The sequence below is a fragment of the Monodon monoceros genome, unplaced genomic scaffold, assembly GCF_005190385.1.
Source record: "Monodon monoceros isolate NGI ecotype Baffin Bay Population unplaced genomic scaffold, NGI_Narwhal_1 Super_Scaffold_4, whole genome shotgun sequence".
NCBI lineage: Eukaryota > Metazoa > Chordata > Mammalia > Artiodactyla > Monodontidae > Monodon > Monodon monoceros.
Window position 1 is genome coordinate 79,132,187 of NW_021703781.1, and position 21,766 is coordinate 79,153,952.

A 21,766-nucleotide genomic window follows, 5' to 3' on the forward strand; every position below is an offset into this window, starting at 1 on the left:
AAGGTCATCCATAGAACGTGGTGTTGTGGAGACCAGCAGGTGTGTCTCTGGGCTGCAGGGATCAGGCCCCAGAGGACAGAGAGCACGGAGGCCCACCAAGGTGAAGCAGGAGCGGCTCTGGTCTACCTGGACCGCATGCACCAGAAGAATCGGAATCCGTTACAATCACGGGATCTTCAAGACAACTCATACTGTTCGGTTTTGTTTTCACTCCCAATCATAAAACTGGCATGGGGTAGAAAATTCTTTTCCCAAATCTAAGAACTAATAATGCACGCAGCCTTTTACAAAGTTCTAGAGACTTCTTTATGTGCACACAACCTCATATCCTGAGCACATGTATTGAATACTGATAAAATGTATTCAGAGGGAAATAGGTACAGTTATGCTGACCCGGAAAGAGACCCAAGATCAATTACATGAAAAAAGCAAATGCAAGGTGGTTTAAATAATATGATTCCTTCTGTATAAATTATACACACACATTGGTAGATGCATAGCCATCTTTCTATAAGTATTAAAACCATTACTATCAATTACCTTTTTAGGAGAGCTATAGAAAGAGCAAAGCATTCATGTTGCATTTTGTTTACATTTTCTAATCATGTATATATATATATATATATATATATATATATTACTTTTAAAGTTTATTTTCTTTCATGTCAACAGAGGTTATCTGGGTGCTGGAATGATGAGCTATTTCATTTTTCCCTTATATTTATCTCAAATTTTTAAAATGAATAAATTCCACAAAATAAGAGTGAAGTTAAAATTTAATGCTCTTAAAAGAATTTGGAAAATGCAAAATGGTATATAGGAAAAAACAGGAATCACCAATGATCCACTAATCCTTGGATAAGTGCTGTTCACCAGTTGGGCCAAAGCCTTCCATACGTTTCATATGTAAAGAGATGCACATCTGTTTTTAAATCATAGTAATCTTGGCCTTTACAAAGTTCTAGAATCTTCTTTCCCGTGTATTAATTACTGATGTAAATGTGTTCAGTCATCGTTATAATACTTCTACTGTACATGTGGGTCTCTCTCCTCCTCTGCAAATATTCCGTGCAGTCACTGTACCAGGTCTTCAGCCACTTCTGTCTCCTTGATGCTGAAGGTCACGGGGCACACCTGTGCCCAAGGGGATGCCCTCTCATCCCCAGGGACCGCTCGGGTCCAGGTCATCACCTGCTTCCTAATGCCGGTGTCCAATTGCGGTTCCATTGCCATTAGCACCGAATAGCATTTCATTTCATTTCATTAAGCCAACAAATGAATAAAGCAGAATAGTGTTTTGCTAGTAACTAAAGGCGGTACTCTTCCCACCCGCAACTTTTTAACTATTTTGATGGACCACACTGGTCCAGGGAAGAACTTTATAGAGAAACAGTGGCACAAGCTCATTGGATTCTGCTGTTGTCTCTCAAACTTTCCACAAGGTTTTAGAGCATTTGGTGCCTGATCTGCTCCCCACTGCCCATCCTACCACACACACGGGCTCACACGCGCACAGGGCACTTAGCTCCGACATTTCTGTGAGTAAACACTGCCCCTCGAGTCTGTTCCTCACCTCACGAGCTCCGGCTTGTCATGAAAGCTCAATGAGATTGCAAACATTTTGGAAAATAGCATCGATACCTACATGATGTTTGTTTCATACTTGGTCAGTTTTATTACTCCATACATGGTGTTTCCCAACACTTTAAATCCCTTTATATGATCAGCAAAGATCATAGTTGTGACTCTACGAGGTCGCCCCTGCTCTGGGTAAAGGTCAAACTCTCCTTCCAGGAATGAGTGTAAACATTAAGCAGCCTCCTTTCTGCTGTTCTGGTGATCCTGGGCCCCCCTTCTGCTCTGTCAGACTTACCAGGGCGGCACCATCCCCCAACGTCTCCACAGCAGATTAGAGCCAGGCTGCAGCTACATCACAGGTGATTTACCGATAGCCAGCTCAGGCCACCTCAGACATCACGTACCAAAGAGGCTGGCTCAGCCGTGTCTTAAAGACAGGATGAGCCTTAGTGGCAGCAGATTGCAAAGTTGGTGATTGCTCGTCTTCTCAGCAAATCTGATTCATAGAAGTCCACTACCACACGCCAGGATGGTCCTTTTGAGGCTGGCATTCATATTTTAAGAAGTTGTTATGATGCCTAATTTAGAAATAGCACTCATCAAGTCCAACGTCTCAAGTTGTCAAATGACTTGCTTTCCTTATTAAAAAGGATCACGCCCTTGTTACCGAAATTAAGTCCCCACGATGTATGTAGAATTTATTCCCAAATTGTGTCTACTTTTACTGGCAAAGATAATCAGGAAAAGCCACCGGCTACAGAAACTGCAGACAAAATGAACCTTTAAAAAGCTAATGACTTAAGGGTGGTTGTACAGACATATAAAGTATGTTGGGGGCTTACACTATTTGTCATTAACACATATTTTGAAAGCTTCGCTAATATAATGTGACACAAAATTAGTCAAACACAATTCGTGCAGTATTGTTTAATTTTACTCCTCATTTAACTTGGTTTTAAGCAAAATCATTATGTCACATGATGTTCACTTGAATAAGAAATATTTCATACTGGTCGCTGCCTTTAGAAATGAGTTATTAGGGGCTCCATGCTGAACACATTCTTAACTATGAAAACTATAAAGCTAATAGCTTAATCATATTTTGACACCATCTACATACTTTATGCATTATTTACAAGAAAGATATAAAAATGAAACCACTGAATATCTCACACAATACTTCACAGTCATAGTTAACTGGCTAAAAATATAACACATTCATCTTCCAGGGGCTTTATATTTGCATATAGATATTTGCATACCATGTTGCAATGTGCTGTTAATGTAAAATTTAACCTTTGTTCTTTCTCTCTGATGTGCAAGGTACACTCATTAAGTTAAAAATAATGGCAAAAATAAGTCTTCTGGTGATACGCATTTCATAAATTATTCCCCAGAGCAGTGAGGAAAGGTAAAATGTGGGTGGGAAAATGTTTAATTGAATTAATTCCCCATTTTCTGTATTTTTATTTTACAACTCAGAGACAGAGCAATTTGACTAGTATATGTCAACCCTATGAATTGCAAAGGACCTCCTCTCAATTTTTCAAGGTGTCAACCCTCTTAATCCTGTATTAAAACAATTCCGCATTTCAGGACTGAGATGAATGCACAGCATCCTCTCGCACACCTGTTAGATGGATGGCCATTGATTCAACAGAGGGAATACGCTAGCGCTATGTGCAAAGCACATTGCAATATCGTTGAACATTTGGGCAAAACAGAGAAGGTTCTATCTTGCATTAGGTTATAATATGCGATGTCAATTTCCAATAAAGCCCATATATGAACTGTTGCAGAAGAGAGACAAGGACTTAGAAGTCTGGTAAGAGACTGTTATTAAAAACCGAAACTCCAAATTCTCTTTTTTCCTGTAGGTATATTCTGCATCTAAAATGCACTGTTGAACGAAAAACAAAATAGATGAACAAACCGAACCAAACCAGAACAAACACGTAGCTACAGAGAACAGAATAGTGGTTACCAGAAAGGAAGGCTGGGGGTAAAGGGGTAAAGGAAATCGACTGCATGGTGATGGACGGAAACTAAACTTTTGGTGGTGAGCTCGCTGTAAGGTATACAGAAGTAGAACGATAATGTACACGTGAGACTTGTATAATGTTGTAAACAACGTCATCTCAATAAGAAAATAAATTTCAGTTAATTAATTAATTAATCTGATGCATTGTTGAATTAGACGCACTGTCTGTAGTTCCCATGGAGGCAAGACAGGGCCCAGATACAGCTCTTGAAAGAGGAGGAAAGGCAGAGATAGCAAGTCTGTCCACACCGGGCCAGTGTCCACATCCTTTAATGAAAGGTTACGTCTCAGATGATCTCTACCCAAGAGGATTCCAGCTCAGGGAAACGAGGGCGTGCCCCTGACCCAAAGCAGCCAGTGAGAAGGGGCCACACGGACACCCAAGTCTGGGGGGTGGTCCAGGAGACGGGACCAGACAGCCCCGCAGTGGTCGAGGCGGGCCAGAGGGCAGATGGGCTGGCTGCAAGGATTCAGGCCGGGGAAGGGGCAGCAGGAACACAGCAAGAAAGCCGCTCCCTGCCAGAGGTCTGCAAGGTGCAGAGCTAGTTACCCCAGGGCCCCGGGGCCCCACGACAGGACTGCTCCCCACTGTTCTTTTTTCCCGTGGAATACTTGACCTGGCAACTCGGAGACAGGACACAACATACGAGAAATCTTGGATCCAGCAAGGGAGGGCCAGAGCTAAAGTCACACAGCCATCAGCAGACCATGGAGTCTGGAACGGTGGGGATGGCTCTGGGGTTCCCCTTGGTTTCCAGAAGGAGTCCAGGGGCAGGGTTTTCATTCTGCTTCCTCTCTCCAGGGCAGCCGTCAGGCCTGGCGCTTACTGGGAAGACCAGCGCAGGCCTTCCGTGTTGACTTCCGTGGACGGCGTCCTTCGGGGATAAGATGACTCAGTCACTGCGGTGTGTCTCCCGGGCACAGTCAGAATCACGTTCCCTGATTCTGCAAAGGCTGCAACCGTCCCTGCAGGGCTACAAAAAGGTCACCTTGCCATATTCACCCAGTTCAGGGCCCCAGAACAGCCTTCCCACCACAGCCCCGGGCTGTGGGTGGCCCTCCCCTCCCCCCAGCTCCCGTTCTCCAGCAGAGTCTTGATTTTCCCTTTTAATAACATGTCATATATAAGTGGACATAAAACATACCTAAGCTATGGGGACATATGTATTTAGGGTATTGAGTCTAATCTTCTGGGGAGTGTTACCTTCTCATTTTGGACCCACTGAAGAGAAAAATGCACTGTGATTAGACCTCATTTTCTGTAAGAAAGGAAAGAATGACCCCCAAAACGCTGAGTGCTTTCTGAACAAGCAGCGGTGCTGGCTCTTTAACCAAGTGTCTGGGGCCCCCTTGCAATGGAGGCCGATACATTCTGCAGAAACGCAGCATTGAACTTGCACACTTTGGCCGCCTTTTCCGGACTCCTATGTGTATGTGATTGTTCTTGTAAAGGTTCTTAGTGAGGTAAATAAAACCGTAGAGCCTTGGAAACATACTATTATTACAGCACAGAGCTAAGGTGTACAGAACGGGAAATAACTCTCCGAGGGATAAATTACATGTGATGAGGGCTAAAAGAATACAGTTCCTATTTCAGGAAGTCTTCCAGGCGGAGGCAGGGTTTTGGCAGTTTTAGCGTTGCCTTTCAAGACAATGCACATACACCAAAAACATTATTCTTCACAGGGCGCCCCAGAGGCCACGGCCGTCACGTGCATGCCATAGTTATTCCATTCCCTCCAATTCAACACAGATCTTCTTTATTAATTTTAATTTGTCATCAATAGCCTGACAGGCACTCTTTCGGCAAGAAGTACTGCATTAACTGTTTCACTCACTGTGGCAGCTATTAAAACCGAGATGGTGATTAGCAGGAATGAGGTCAAACTGAATAATGTGAGCGTAAGTCGCTACCAGCGAAATGCATAACACAGGAGGATTTATTATGTTCACTTGCTGAGATGTAATTTAAAAACAGGATATCACCACCTGCTATGCTGGCTCGTTCGGTGACTCAGATCATTTAAACATTTCCTGCTAATATGTTTATTTGCTTCTGGCATATATTACATTTACTGTATTTCTAATAACTACAGTTAAAATAAACTTAATTGTTGCTATCTACTTCATGTAAACATAGCAGGTAAATAAATCACCCCGTGATTAGCTCAAACAATGCCAATTAGGGTGATTTAATCACCAATATTGGCACCAGAAAAAATTAGTATTTATAACCTCCTTGCAAAGAACTAAATTTAGTTCTCTTATTGAAGAGTCTGTTTGCTAAATAAGGATGTCCCTGGGATTCTGAAGGACTCTACTCGGCTAGAAATAATGTGACATACCATTAAGTGTGCCGAGAAAATGTTACATGTTTACGGATGCTGGATGTTCACACATAAACTTGAGGTGTGCTCTTTTTGAAAAATCAAAAACCCAGGCACTTTGGTGAGAATCATTGCTGATCTGGGAATCACAGTCCACAGCCTTTGGCTGTACTTTTTAAGGAATTTAGATCGACGTAGAGCTCTCTGTAATGGTTTAAAATGATTTTTGGTGGGAGGCCATTTAAATCGTGGGCTAAAAATAGAGAATATGTATTTTAAGTGTGCAGCATGTTTTAAATATGCAGGGTATTGTTTTAAATGAGCGCCCGGGAGACAAAGTAGCTAAAATTACCTTTCTCTGAGTACTACTGGTCAGTGAGTCCAGCATGGTGTTTAATCCTCACACTGAATATCAGTTAAGCCACTTCAAGCTCTTTCTGACCCTGGTCTGTAGATGGTAAAGGAGTAGTTGCAGCAGGGAGCACAGGGCAAACCGGCAGAGTCACAGTGAAAGGCTGTAGGCAAAGAGTTTCTGCGGCCCTGAGGCCCGGAGGCTTCCACCCAGATCCAGGAGAACACCACTTATGGGGCGAGCCTGATGTAACACGTTTTCCCTACAACTTTCACTTTCACACCTGTGTGCGCAAAAAAGAAAGAAAAAAAAAACAAAGAAAGAAGGAAAGAAGGGAGGGAGGAAGGAAGGAAGAAAGAAAGAGATAGAGAGAGAGAGAGGGAGGGAGGGAGGGAGAGAAAGAAAGAGAGAAGAAAGAAAGGAAGAGAGAAAGGAGGAAAGAAAAGTTTTATCTTAGCCATCCTGAAGTGGGGTGGTAAGAATCATGGCTTGGCACAAAATTTTTAAAAATCATAGAAGTCTCTTTTATTTTCAGAAATAACAAGCATTATTTTAAGAAGTACTATAAAAATATTATTTTCTGTGTATCCTATAAATCAAGATAAACCCAAACGCAAGAGAGCCTGCAATTAATTGTAGGGATTTGCTTTACCATGGGCAGAACTGGGATAGATAAGCAGCCCTGTAAGTCTTATTTTGAACCTTAAAAAAAACCACAGCCAATAAATATCGCCTTCTCCTCACAACTGCAGTCTCCTAAGGGGCGCTTGGTAGGAACGCAAAGGGAATAAGTAAAGAAAAAGACACACCAAAGATGCCCGTGCTTGCCTCTTTCACTCCTGTGAGCTGCCTCTGGCTTAAATCAACCAGTGTCACAGGAGGTAGTTTTAGTGCCAGAGCTGTCACATCAGACAGAGAACTTTCAGAAGAACACCTATGAATGCTAAATATTGTCGTCCTGTTTGCAGAGCCCCGGCTCCACCTGGCCCACGGAAAAGGAGCATCCTGGGTCCCGCGCGACCCAGAGGCGCATGGTTCAATCCCCCCCCCCCCCCCCCCCCCCCGCCCAGGCCGGCCGGGTGCGGCTGGGCTGCGAGATCCCCCCTCATCTAAGGCAGCGACTCCGGGCTTTCCACGTCAGCTCAATTGGAATCGATGATGGGAGAGATGTTTGTAAGTCGACATCAAGCAGCCCCAGTGCCTAGCGTTTATTTGTGCTGTTGTTTTGGCAGGTAATCCACGGCCCCCTTTCATCCGACATGTCAGGTCTACAAGCAAACAAAGAGGACTGGTGAATTCACTTTTACAGTTAGGCGAGCTGAATGCTATTACCCGTGTATTTGTCACCGACCTGCAGATCCCAGCCTCTCATCTGCCATCCGGATGGATGCTACAAAGTGAAGAGTCGGGACATGCGTTTCCCAGTAACTACCTGCTGACAGCTATTATTTTAAGGATCCTGTGATTTTCTTTTATTTTGAGTAGAGAAAACAAGGCAGCTGTGGCAATAAAAAGGCATATCAACTAGTCACTTCCTGGCAGATTTGTCACTGGTGTGGATACAGTGGGACCTTTTTTGTTTTTGTTGCTAGAAAATGTATACACTCTAATATAATATTGTAAATCTAGAGTATGTGCTTCCAATAAAACCCTTTTTAGTACCTTGCATACTGGTAAACAAAATAAAAATGTATGCATCTTACAAAGAACTGCCGATACGTACATATACAGGCAGGATGCCGCCTACAAATCGTGTGTCGACAGCAGATACTTTATATTATATGATTTGGGGATGAAAGTTATTATATTTTATCCCTAAATTGTATTAACATAGCTCTGCAGCCATACATTATCACAGCTCTCCAATAATGTTCCTAAATATTTCCTAATGATGGATTGTATTTTAGGGCCTTCGAGGACCCAAGTTTAACTATATAATTCCAAGTTGTGAATTAAATGGCAAAAACCAAGCGCTTCCGGTAATTCTTTCATTTCTGCGCGTTGCATGATCATAACCATCTTTTCCCTTGTTCAGTACATAAAGAAATCCTCAAAAACCATCCGTCACCAATAAAACATTAGTCATTCACTACGTGTTTTCAAATTAATTAGGACCGAGCTTTTAAGAGGTGATCACTCCTATGGTGATGCCTCGCCACTAGGTGTTTGCCAAGCCACGTAATTACAGGCAATACGTCTCTGCCTTCACCCTCCGTATTTTGAAAGCTACGCAGGACTTCCGCATCGGGCTGCGAGGCTGCTGCCCGTGCACGCCAGCCCCGCCCCCAGGTGTGTCCACGGGACCAGCGTGTTGAACAAAGAGCTGGGCCGTGATGCTCCCTCCCGAGCAGGATTGGACAATCGGAACAATGAACTCGGCCCAAACAAAGAGTGATTAATGAATCGGGGAGCAGAGATGCCACGTCGGCCAGATCGGCTCAGAATGGGTCTTTGAAGGAGAAGTGGAAAGAGTTTCGGGCTTTAAATATTTACCATTTCATTCACCAATGGAGCATGTAAACGCAGAAACAAATATTCAAACATTATTTTCCCAAGACTCCATTGCGCACGCACACTGTGCTCACGTGGGATGCCTGTTTATGGCCATCAGCGTGATGGAAGGCACAGGAAACGGGTTACAGGGGCCGAGAGGTTATTCAGAAGGGGCCATCTGTTATCACCCTGAATTTTCTTTGGCACAAGCGTCTCTTGAAGGTTCCACGGTACCATATAACCCATCCAGTGTCAAGAGCCAAAGTTTCAGTCAGGTTATACTGTTTCCACACAATATGTTACTCAAAAAATGGCCCATCGCTATGCGCACATGAGCCCTTTTCTTATTATTTACAGGAAAAACAAGTAGATGTTCCTACAGAGTGAACATCCTGCATTTCAAAAATGTTTTAAAACATCACTGCAGTTACAATAGTTGTGAGGTAAAAACATCACTGCAGTTACAATAGTTGTGGGGTAAAAACATCACTGCAGTTACAACAGTTGTGAGGTGTTACTTTGTAATTGTCCACTGGTAATGTTTCCTTTCTTTTTGCTGTATGTGTGGCGAGGTGGCTGAAATGACATTGATGTTGGGGGCAACTAGAGGTGACAAAACAGCTCCCCCCAGGGTCTCCTACACACAGATGTTCAGCAAGTCTGTTGTTTCCGTTTGAACGCCAGTTGCTTGCACCCCACATGGCCCTGCATGGTCTGCCTGCACACTTCTGAGCCCCTGGCAAGACAGTTCCCTCCAGTGAGCTGTGCTTGGTCACCCTGGCCTGTTTTCTGTGCAGGGCCCTGGCCAGGAGGGTGGCTCCCCTCTCTTGATCTAGCTTCAACTCTTAGCTCAAATGCCACTTCCTCCAGGAAGCCCTACATGACAGATTCCAGATCATGTTCCCTCCTGTGATCACTGCTCTTCCCAGGGCTTGCACAGTCTGACTTCGTGATTCACCCTCACTAGGTGGTGAGTTCCCAGAAAATAGGACCTTCACCACATTTCTTTCCTCAGCCCTAATACACACCCGGCATAGAGCAAGCCCCATGATAATTTGTTCAATGATGAATGGATGAGTGAATGATCATGATTTGCTTGGTCTTTATAAACAGGCAAATACACAATTCAGCCTAAAAGGTTTTGCTAGCATTTCATTCTCAACCCGAATCACTTCAGTTGTTTTCTCTAGCAATCCAAATTCTCACAGTGCTTACGGCTGTGTGAACTGAGCATTCAGGTTCAGAAAATTCAGTATGAGAATTACTAAAAAAAAAAAGCAGCATCCATGTACTTGCGTGCACCTGTGTGCGCATGCATGCACACACACACACACATGCGTGCTTCCTGCCACATTAAGAAAAGAAACCAGCAGGTGCAGGTCTTCGTCAGTGAAGATATTTCCACTTTGCACTTGCAAATTCCAGACTCAGCTTTGACTGACTTCGGAAATTCTGTAAGATTCAACTTTAGGGATTTTATGGAGGGGAGAGTACCTACTTCACTCTGCTGAGCATTCCACAGACAAGCCCGTGTGTGTGTGTGTGTGTGTGTGTGTGTGTGTGTGTGTGGCTGAGAGGAGGGGGGGATTGTCACGGTTGTTGTTATTTTATACGTGTGCTACAACAGATCTGCTGATTTCTCCCAGCAGATCCTTTTTCTCCTTTCTGGGAGAAAGGCCAATTTTCTTCATTTTTAAAATACCATAACATTTGTGTTAGCAAAAACTACTATAAATGCCATCAGCTACAGAATTCCTGTTTAATTTCTATTTTGAGTTTATCAAAATTTGAGAAAAATATCTTTGGGGAATACAATTATCTGTGCTTAGCCTCAGCCCGCAAATAAACACAAACCAACTGTTCCCTGCATCGGGGAACGATTCAGGAAAGTCCCTCTTAAGTGTAGATGCCGCCGCCAAGGCAAGAGCTGGAACTGGACCCCACAGTGTAGCTAGGCAACGTAATTCCCATCCCAAGGACCACACCATGTGGCCCAGCACACTGAACCTGTGTAAATCGTATTAGAAGGATACACAATATTTATAAAAAGCAAATACGGATTTTTCACACTAATTCTTACCTGAGTGTGCGTCAGCTTCTTGTCTGGTGCATTTAAATGGCACAATCAAACAAATACGAACACTTAAGTCACCTAAGACCCAGACATAAGAAACCGTGGTGTTTTAACATTTTAATATTTGAGACTGCCTAATGCTTCAGTAACGGTTAAACCTGGTGGAACTCCCAGTGATGATGTTGATTATTCTAGGATCTAATTTTCTCCTCTGGCTTCATTTAAAATCATCATCTTTCTCAAGAGCTATTCTTTATTGTTTTTATAATCTTACTTCTTGGGTATTAATGCATCTCTAGAGTTCGAAAAACTGTATGTGAGTGTTTTAACAAGCTATTCACAAAATATATTTGGTAAACTAATTAAACTTAAGTTAATTTTATTTCTTATACAACTTTTAAAGGTTTTTCTCATTTACAGCTATTACAAAATGTTGGCTCCATTCCCCATGTTGCACAGCACATCCTTGAGCCTATCTTATACTCAATAGTTTGTACCTCCCACCCCCCAACCTCTGTATTGTCCTTCCCCAACACACACACTGGTAACTGCTACTTTGTCCTCTATATCTGTGCGTCTGCTTCTTTTTTGTTATATTCACTAGTTTGCCATATTTTTTTAGATTCCACATATAAGTGACATCACACGGTATTTGCCTTTCTCCGTCTAACTTATTTCATGTAGCATAATCCCCTCCAAGTCCATCCATGTTGCTGCAAATGGCAAAATTTCATTCTTTTTTACGGCTGAGTAATATTCCATTGTGTATGTATATATATATATATATATATATATATATATATATGTAACACATCTTCTTTAACCATTCATCTGTTGATGGACACTGAGGTTGCTTCCATATCTTGGCAATTTTAAATAATGCTGCTGTGAACATCGGGGTGCATTAAATTTAGATATTTTAGAGTGTTTGTCTGGAGTATCAATCTAATATATTTTAGACTGTTCATGCGGAATATCAATATTCATTGGTACTGGTAAAATCACAGGCTGGCTGGATGGTATACCTCCCATCATCAGGGGTGACCAGCAGCCTCTGCCTTTCAGCTGTACCCAGCTGCTTCCTGGCTCCTGGTCCTTAATTAACACTCTTGGCTGGTGCCCTCCAAGCCAGAGAAGGAAACTGGCACACTCAGACTGTATCAGTGCATTGTCTTAAGTTTTTTCCTAAGAAAATGAAAAAGATATATTAATGCATATATGTGGTATCTAGAAAAATGGTACAGATGAACCGGTTTGCAAGGCAGAAATAGAGACAGACGTAGAGAACAAGTGTGTGGACACCAAGGGGGGAAAGCAGGGGGTGGGGGTGGGATGAATTGGGAGATTGGGATTGACATATATACACTAACATGTATGAAACAGATAACTCAGGAGAACCTGCTGTATAAAAAATAAATAAAATAAAATGCAAAAAAGAAAAGAAAATGAAAAAGAAACAACAACAACAGCTAAATTGTCACTAGACCAGTCTATATCCGTGAAGCCCCCTCTACCCCACCCCGATGCAGGAGCAGTCGGGCTGCCTGCTCTTCAGGCGCTGCTGCCACGGTGGCAGAGGGATCTCCTCGGCCGGACAGGGAGAGCCCTGCACACCCCAGACCAAGCTCGGGCCTTCTGATCTTCCTCACATCATTGCCATCTTTGCATGTGACAAACTGCCTTCATTCTTTTTCTTTCCTCCCTTGAACTTAATGTGGTCGAGTCCCTCTTACAGTCCCCATTTTATTTGTCTTCTCAGGGGGATCTGCCCTGTGACTGAGCACTTTGTGTTCCTGGCCGTCTTCATTTCTTGTGTCGATCCGCGAGCCTCTGGTCTTCCGGTCCTTTTTGGATCCTTTAGTAAGAAATGTATGGCTCTACAAGTCACACGTGTAGTGTTGACGAGGCCGTCGGCATAAAAGTGTAGGTTTCACCGTGTGAGAACTCATGGAGCTGAAAGAGACTTCACAGGATTACCTACCGCCCCACACGCTCTGCTTTTCAGATGCTCAGAACAGTCCAGAGACTTGCTCAGGGTCACAGGGCCACTTGGTGGCATCGCCAGGGCCAGGGCAGGATGCCAGGCTCCTCACCCTGCGTCCCTCCCAGTGCAGCTGAGAGGACAATCTTCTGAGGCAGAGGCCACCCGGCATCAGCAGGGGAACAGCACCTCCCAGGCAGTGTTACCATGGAAGACACCACCTGACCGCCGAAGAAAGCCACAATTACTCCTGAAATGTGACGAGTTACATACTTAAAACACCTATGACAGTGGGAACTTTGAACAAGGGGTACAGTTTGCCGGGGCCCAGTTCTCATCATGGCCTCTTAGATACACATTTCAAGGCCAAAACTATCACGTATCTTGCCATCGACGGCAACAAGGACACTGACGACAGAAGTAGCTCTCGTTGGCTGGATGCGGAACATGTACTCTACGTGGTAGAAATTATTGCCAGACTGTCTAGTTTCTCATGAAATCCCCACGATCAATATAAGTGGGTATTCTCTTTCCTCATTTTACAGGTAAAGAAATGGAGAGTCAAAGAATTTGAGTACCTTTTCCCAGGAGATGAGCTAGGTAGTGGGCGAGCGGTTTCAAACCCAGTTCGCTGCAAAGCTCTCAGGCTGTCCTAGGAAGCGTCGTCGAAGTCATTCTGCCATTCATCCAGCAGCTACTGACAAGCAGCCCATTCTTACCCACCTGTGCCCACTCAGAAAGCCCAATCAGGGAGCCCTGCCCCTCCCTCCATGACATGATTCCTGGCTTTAGACTTGCCTTGGAGAATTCTGAACTTGACATTTTAATGCCTCTCCTCCGATCTGTAATTGACCAGTCATTTCCCAGTCTTTACTATTCTTCCCACACCACCTTAAGCAATAAGAAAACCTTCTTTGCTCAATGGATGTAGAATACAGAGGGTGAGAAAAAAAAGTCTTTGAAAGAGAAAAGCGTTGATCATTTACCACGAAGAAAGTCTGTTAGTGGATTAAAGCATATTCCCCGGGCCTTGAAAGATATCTATTAGTAACTTACAGAAATTATGAGAGCTGAGAAGCTGGTTGTTTGCAGAATTCAGAGCTCAGCCTGTGGCCTTACATCAGACAATGCTCCAAACCAGCCTCTCTGGGAATTCACATCAAACCCCGGCTCATAATTTCTGTAATGACATATGCTTGGACGCTGATTAGATACCCATCAGCTCTGTAATAAAGGCGGCATAACCCCTAGTTTATCATTCATTTATCTGAAGTCATTTTGAATAATATCACAAGATTGTAATGTAATCATTATGCAGTACAGCAGTCCTGGGCCTGCACGCGGGGCCGGCAAGGTCAGAGCCCTGGCAGGGTTCACACCGCTTAATTTACTCACTTCTTACACATTTATAAAATTGGAGTCAACAGCGTAGTAGCGAAGTTGGACCCGCGAGCTGACGTTCACGCACATTGATAATAAGGTGTCCAACGGGAAGTAGAGGGAGACTTAATGACGGTAATAACAGTCTTTCCTGAGAGCCGGGCTGCCCCTTGAGTTTGGAACAAGTCATTCAGCGCTCAACGACTAGCCCCGGTTTCCTTTGACTCTGCGCGACCTGGAGGGTTTATCGACAACCACTTTGCCGCCATGAAGCGCTCTATTAGGAAACCGTGTCTTCGGGCCACGGGGAGGGTGTCGGCAGGAGGGTCGATTCCTCCAGAGAAGGCTTTGGTGGGAAGGCTCTGGAAGCACAGCCTCAGCAAGGGGAGAGGAAATCGGAGAGCCAAGAATAGGGAAAATCATGGGCAGGGCGCTGAACTCTGCACAAACCCTGGGAGGGGAACAGGAGGAGGGGCAGAGGCGTGGGACGAAGGAATCAGGAACAAGGGTTCTGTTTAAGGGTGACTGTTGCCATTTATCTGCGTCCATCTTCCAGTCAACCCTCAGCTGTTTTCAAAGGCATTGACTAAATATTAGGTGACCTTGTAAGTTCCATGTGCCATTTCCCCAGCGTCTTGGCCATAGCTTGTCCTCTGCGGGAACTGGGGGCAAGGAGGAGACGGCCACAGCGTCTCTGCCCCGCTGTGTTCGGCTGTGGTCACAGAGGCTAAGGACCCACACAGGCCTTTCTGCAGTGGGTCCCAGCCCATGGCCTGAAAACTGCAGTGAAGGGAAAAAAGGCCGGTTTGAAAATAAACATGGCCAGGCCACCCGACAGTAACAAAAAATCTGCAACAGTGAGTTTCCAAAGAACAGCTCCATTTAAACAGAGGGCAACACAGGAAAAAAAGCAATCCAGTGTTCTAGCAAAGTTAGAGGTCAAAACATCAGGTTATTCCCCGAACATGCTTGTTAGTTTCCGCCCAACGTCCTAGTCACATGTCGGGCCAGCCCAGCAGGTGGCTCCACACACCTTGGTGGCACCTACAAAACAGGAGAGTCGAACCATGACCTGTCCAGGGGCCTCCTTAGGCTGCCCCTAACCAGCGGTATTTTCAGTCACTGTCCAGAGAGGAGGGGAGGCTGGAAAGGCCTGGAAGACCCCATGCAGCTGCAGCTGTGGCAGCAGTGACCCAGCAGCAGGTGACAGGTCACGGCCGGGGCCCCCGCCCTCTGCTCTGGAAGGAGAGGCAGATGGCATGGGGCGGTGGGGGGTGGGGGGCAGCACCAGGTGCCAGACAGACCCAGTCACTTGCTACAGCTGACCTGCATCCCGGAGGGTCTGTTTCAGATTTGTACCTGGGGACGACACTGACGTGCTCTGCACGGGAGTCCCATGGGAGGTGATGCACATAACAATCTGACCAGAGGGCTCGGCTCCGTGGAACCCTCACAAATGCTTTGTTATTCATAACTGTTACTGGGAATGCAGCTGCTTTGAGCTCTAGAAAGCAAAGCACCTTCTCATCAAGTTTCCTCCATGCCAGGTGTCTGAGCCTGAGAATTTTTTCTGATTCTTAAGACCCTTGAAACTAAGTTCACAGTGTTTATGTGTATGTATATGTGTGTATGTGTATATACACACACATATATATGTTTATGTGTATATACAGACAAATTTATACATGTGTGCATGCATGTGTGTGTGTATATATATACAAATATATATGTAAATATATATATACATTTTCCTGCGTGGGAGAATCCCTAGATTGTGTCAGAGTCACAACAGGGTCTGCTAAGCACAGGCGGAAAAGGCCCGGGGTTGTTACTGACGGCTCAGGACGTGGGCGTGTTGGTTTCCTCAGACGTGAGTTAATCATCTTATTCCATCTCACCCCAACGTTCAATCTAAGCCCAGTAATTTCCTAGAAAGTCAGCTTTGTCAGCTGAGAAATGTTCAAGCAGAGCCACGGGGAGAAGCAGAGGGGGAGCTATTTGTTCTTTGCAGAGGCCTGAGGAGGCAGGTTTCCCAGACAGGCCAGAATTCAATGTAAGCCATCTTGAAGCAGCTTTGGGACGGGTTTGTCCCCAAGGCGAATGCGTTCCAGTGAACTCACCACCAGAGAGAAATCCATGAAAGAAGCTTTACCAGAGGTGACAAAGAGCCAGGAGAGTGGCCTGTACCACTCATGGGAGCTGGACCCCGGTGCAGAGACGCCAGCGACTTCCCAAACGGTGAAATTCAACGCAGTTGTGTGAACACACACTAAATCCACACTGGAAACAGTCACTCAAGTTTGAAGAAATCAAAGTCACGGTAAACACGATCTGATCTTTGCTTCTCTGTCATTCCAGACAAACAGTACAACAAGCAAACACACAGGTCAGCCACAAGCCCTGACCTTCCCCCTCCCCGCAAAGTGGAACCCTCCACCTCTTCTTTCCACGACTCACTCTTCAGCGAGGGGTCCACACCATTGGACACAAACGCAGCAAGTGTGTTCTGTCCCAACAGCTAAGCTTTCCATATGATTTCATGTCTTTAAGATCACCCAAACTTTATAAAACATAATCATTTATATTTTCTTCCGTTTTTCAAGATACTGAAATGAATCAAGGACCAAGGGAATATAAAATGCAGTTCTACCCAAAACCTCAATAAAATGGGAGGGAAGCCTGGCCCTTCATTTTATTGGGAGGATTAAAAGATTGACACTAGGTAAGAAACATGTAAAAACAATGATCATAATGAAGGACCTGTCTGATCAGATGTCAGAATATACTCCAAAGCTACAGGCCTTGAAATATAGTGATATTGTCCCAGGAGAGTCAAATACATCAGTGGACAAGAGTTCAGATATATATACAGTGTCATATGCTTATTTGTATATGTATAGTTGTATAATGTTATAAAGTGGCATTTCAAAATACACTCTTTAATAAATGCTATTGGGAAATTTGGCTATCTATTTGAACAAAAACATTTAGATACATTCTTCATATAATTCAAGTTTAACTCCTACCATTTAAAAGATTTAACTATTTAAAAATATAAAAATAATCAGACAAGCATTTGTATATTGGGGGATAAGAAAAGCTTTTGTAAATATAGAAACCAAGAAGACAAAGCTTGGCAGATTTAACAGACAAAGATATTAGGAGCCAGCCTATGTAAAGAAGATATATGAATCAATAAGAAATAAGACAAACAATTCAGTAGACAAATGTGCAGAAAACTTAAACAGGGTCTTCACAAATTAAAAAATATCAAAAAGCCAATTAAACATCGGAAAAACTGTTCCTTCACATAAATAGCAGGGAATAAAATTAAAGCCAAAATGAGAAGCCACACCCTCCAGATTAGCAAAAATCTAAAATTCTGATGAAACCAAATATTGGCAGAGATTTAGAAAGCGGGTATCACATACCCCCCAGGTACAAGTACAATTGATACAGCCTCTTAGGAAAGCAAAGTTATCAGTACCTAAGAGACCCAAGAATGCAGTATCCTACAACCCAGAAATTTCATATCCAACTATATGCCTGGAGAAACTCTTGAAACATGAGCAAAAGTTTATCACATTGTTATTTGCAATAGTTGCAATTGGGAAAAACCCAAGTGTTCTCCAATACATAAGTTTTAAAAACAAACTATGTATATTTATGTACCAACATGGATACATCTCAAAATGATGCTGAGTTTAAATAACAAGTTACCAGGACTTCCCTGGTGGCACAGTGGTTGAGAGTCCGCCTGCCAATGCAGGGGACACGGGTTCGTGCCCCGGTCCGGGAAGATCCCACATGCCGCGGAGCGGCTGGGCCCGTGGGCCATGGCCGCTGAGCCTGCATGTCCGGAGCCTGTGCTCCGCAACGGGAGAGGCCGCAACAGTGAGAGGCCCACGTACCGCAAAAAATAAAATAAAATAAAATAACAAGTTACCAAATAAAACTATGACACCGTTCATGAATATTTAAATGCACACAAAACAATACCAGATACTTTTTATAATTATCTATTTTCCCAAGTAAAATATTTATATGACCTCGCAGGATCGTACAAAATCCACTATAGTAATTACGTATGTGGAAGGAGGTGAACCAGCCTGTGTATGGGTGACAAAAGGATCAACACCACCTTTATGTTTTATTTTATGTATAAAATTTTTTTAAGTCGAAGCAAATATGTTATTTCTTGATATTTTCTTAAATTATTCTTTGTACTTCTCTATTTTTTAAAATTTTCCATAATTAAAAATGTCATCAGTTCTAATATTTTGTGTTACCATTGTTGAACTGAATAAGTTCACACATTGCTGTTTTGCCTTTTTTTAAAATTTGGCTACATAAAAAAGTAAAAATTGTATTCAGACCAATAAGAAAAAAACATTGCATTAGAAAACTGGGCATAAAGAAGAGTAATACAAAGGCTATATTTGTTTGCAATAAACAAGTCCCACCTCCACAGGTAGCCCAGGTGAGTGGCTAGGTGCTGGGGTGCAGCCCAGTGGGCTCTGCCTATTGTCTCAGATCAAAACTCTGGGGGAATCTATCAACCAGATCAAACTGCAAGGAGAAAACACGGAGAAAGATGAGACCACCTAGTCACCCTCACTAAAAACTGAAGGAGGGAGGGGGGAGGAAGGGGAAGAGGGAGCTCCTGTTTTAGGACTTGCAAGGAAAATGAACTTATGTGCATCTCAGTCAGGACCCAACTTGAGTCAGGACTCAACTCAGTTCCAACTGCTTTAGAAGAAGAGAGTGTTCTAGGCTCACATGCCTAAAAAGACCAGAGTTGGCCAGGCCCCTGGGTAAGCTTCATCCAGGGGTCTGGCTCCATTTTTTGCCCTTCTCCCAGCCATACCCCTCTGTTAATCTTCTCTGCTTGTCTGGCTTGCCTCATGGCAGCAAAATGGCTGCAAACGATCCAGGCCTCTCATCACACTGTACATTGCCCGTGGCCCAGAATTTCCAGTAAGTGTTTTGAGAGTCACTCTGATGAGACTGCTTAGGTTACCTGTCTGCCTCGAAAGCAACGGCTGTGGCCCCCAGGATGGATGTATTGGCTGCTTGGATGAGGTGTCCTGTTCTACTCCTGAAGCCAGGCTTGAAGTTAGTCTCCCTCTGCCACGGGACCCCTGCGGAAACTGGGGCCTTCCGGGAAGGAGAAAGAGGGAGTGTATCCAGAAGAGACACACACAGGCAATTTGCCAAAAGATAAAAGCTACATGATGCTTCGATTTTTTTATAACTCAGATTTCAAATCACTTTGCAAATTGAAATATGTACCAAAGAGACAATTTGTTGACACTTTCCCCAAGACCGTGAGGCCAAAGAATAGGTGAAAGTCCATCCAGTGGGAAGGCCCCACCCACGTGGGAGTCAGAATTCGGGTCCCTGTCAAGGTCGGCGTCTGCGCTCGAGTCCCAGTCACTCCCAGCACCTACTTTCTTCCCCTTGAGAATAAAAGGGTGAGTTTAAGAGTCTTTGGAAGTATCATTTGCCCTTCTAAATGCAGGGTCAACGATGATGTGAAGTGCTTTATTACTGAGGTCAACAACATCTACTCAAGGTAATTTAGCTCCCAGCGTTAACACATCAGAAGGAAAAATTGAGAAAATTTACTATCAAATTTAAATCACATTCTAATGAATAGAAACTTTCCAATTTGTAAAATGAGTGCAGTGAGTGAAAACTGAATAATTTAGATATTTGTCAATATCTAAAACCTACTTTAATTAAAGCACATCGTAAAAAAAAAAAAAAAAACTTGTCCCAACCTTTCAAAGAAAATTAGTAGCTTGAAAACTCTTCTCAAGGATTTATCCCTGTGGCGATTCTGTGTACTCTGTGTCATGCTCCACGTTCTCTGCTCCTCTTGGTAACGTGGGCACGGATAAAATATAAGTTTTTTAATTTTCTAATTAAAAGGGCTAAAAATGAATTTGCTGGCAAGATAAAGGTAAAGGTGATAGACAGACTTTGTATCATGCTAAGCAAGGAACAGGCATAGAAAGTAAATAATGAAAATTGGGGAAGGACAAATATGAAAAGTTATCAGACCCTATGCATGAGGACTAGCAGGTGACACTTTATTGCGTGTGGCACACCTTGGACGAAGCACCCTAAGGTAGAGTTTCCTTCTGGCACACTTGGCAAGCACCCATCACGCTATTTTCTTTGCCGGGTACAGGGAAATTAATTTGCCATATGACTGTAGCTTATGCCTTTAAAGAAAAATCGTTTTTTAAATCACCATTTTTTTAGCCTCTAAAAGCGAAGCTCTAGAAAAATCTGAAAGTTTCCTAATGATGCAGGACTTATCTATTCTGGGACTCTCTAGTACACAGTTTCCAGATTGCCTTTGAGTTTTGTCTCCCTCCCCCGTGTCAAGCTGTCAGCCGTCACTTCTGTTGTCATGGTGCCATCTTCTAAAAGTCCTCTCGCATTCCTTCCAGTGTGATGCTTCCAGCAGACCATGAGCTGGGAAACCGAGATCATTATGAATTGAATGTGAAAGCAGGGTCAATGACAATGTACTTAGCTTCCCTGCTGGCCTCTGGCACAATTATTTCAAGGCTTCAGAAGTTGCTCTCCTTCTAAGAAGCAGGGCAAGCAGCACAGCCTCAAACTCAACTCTCACACCCACTGGCTGTGCGACCTTGAACACAGCTCACTTAATCTCTCAGGGACTCGGCTTCCTCATCTGTAAAATGGGGGAAATAATAGTTCCAACCCCATAGTGGACATCACAACACATGGCAGGTATTTAAGCAAGCCCCTGGTATTTGGGAGCACAAACACCTGAGCTGCTGTTACTGGGCCAGTAGGGCTAGGTTTGGGGGTGGGGGGGGTGGACAGAGGCTGGGGGGAGGTAAGGAACAAGTTTAAGCTTCTAAAAAACTGCTCTCTGGATTAACAAAACTTCTCAAAAAAAGTTTTTTGACATGTTACTCAATTGAAGTTTGTAACTGCTTTAAAGTGTGCTGCAAATACAACAGTAAACCCAACACCTCTCCTTGGTCTCAGCTCACCGCCTGGGGGAGTTTGGGGTATCCTCTCCCTTCCTTCCACAAACACCTATTTCCAGGTACTGTCCCAGGCACCAAGGATCAGAGCCAACCCGCCTGGTGGAGCATCAGGTCTAGGAGGGCAGACAGATTGCCGAGCAATTATAAATATGACAAGCACAGCAAAAGGGAGGTGCCATGCATTGGGGCAGAGTATGCTTGGGACCTCACCTCACCCATTCACTTAATCTGAAACCTGAAATACGAGCTGACATTGGTCAGGTGGAGGTGGCAGGAGGTGCTGCAGGGTGGGAGGGGAGAAGTTATGTGGAGTGGAGGAAGAGACCCCAGGAAGAGGCCCAACACTGCACAGAAGTCCGAAAGCAGAAATGAGCACGTCCAGAATCGTTGAAGGAGGATGGATAGATGGACAGCATCTAGGATCACGCAGGGCACCGTGGCCAGGTGAGGATTTAGCCCTTTATTCTAAATTTCTGTGGAACTATGAAAAATTAAAACATACATAC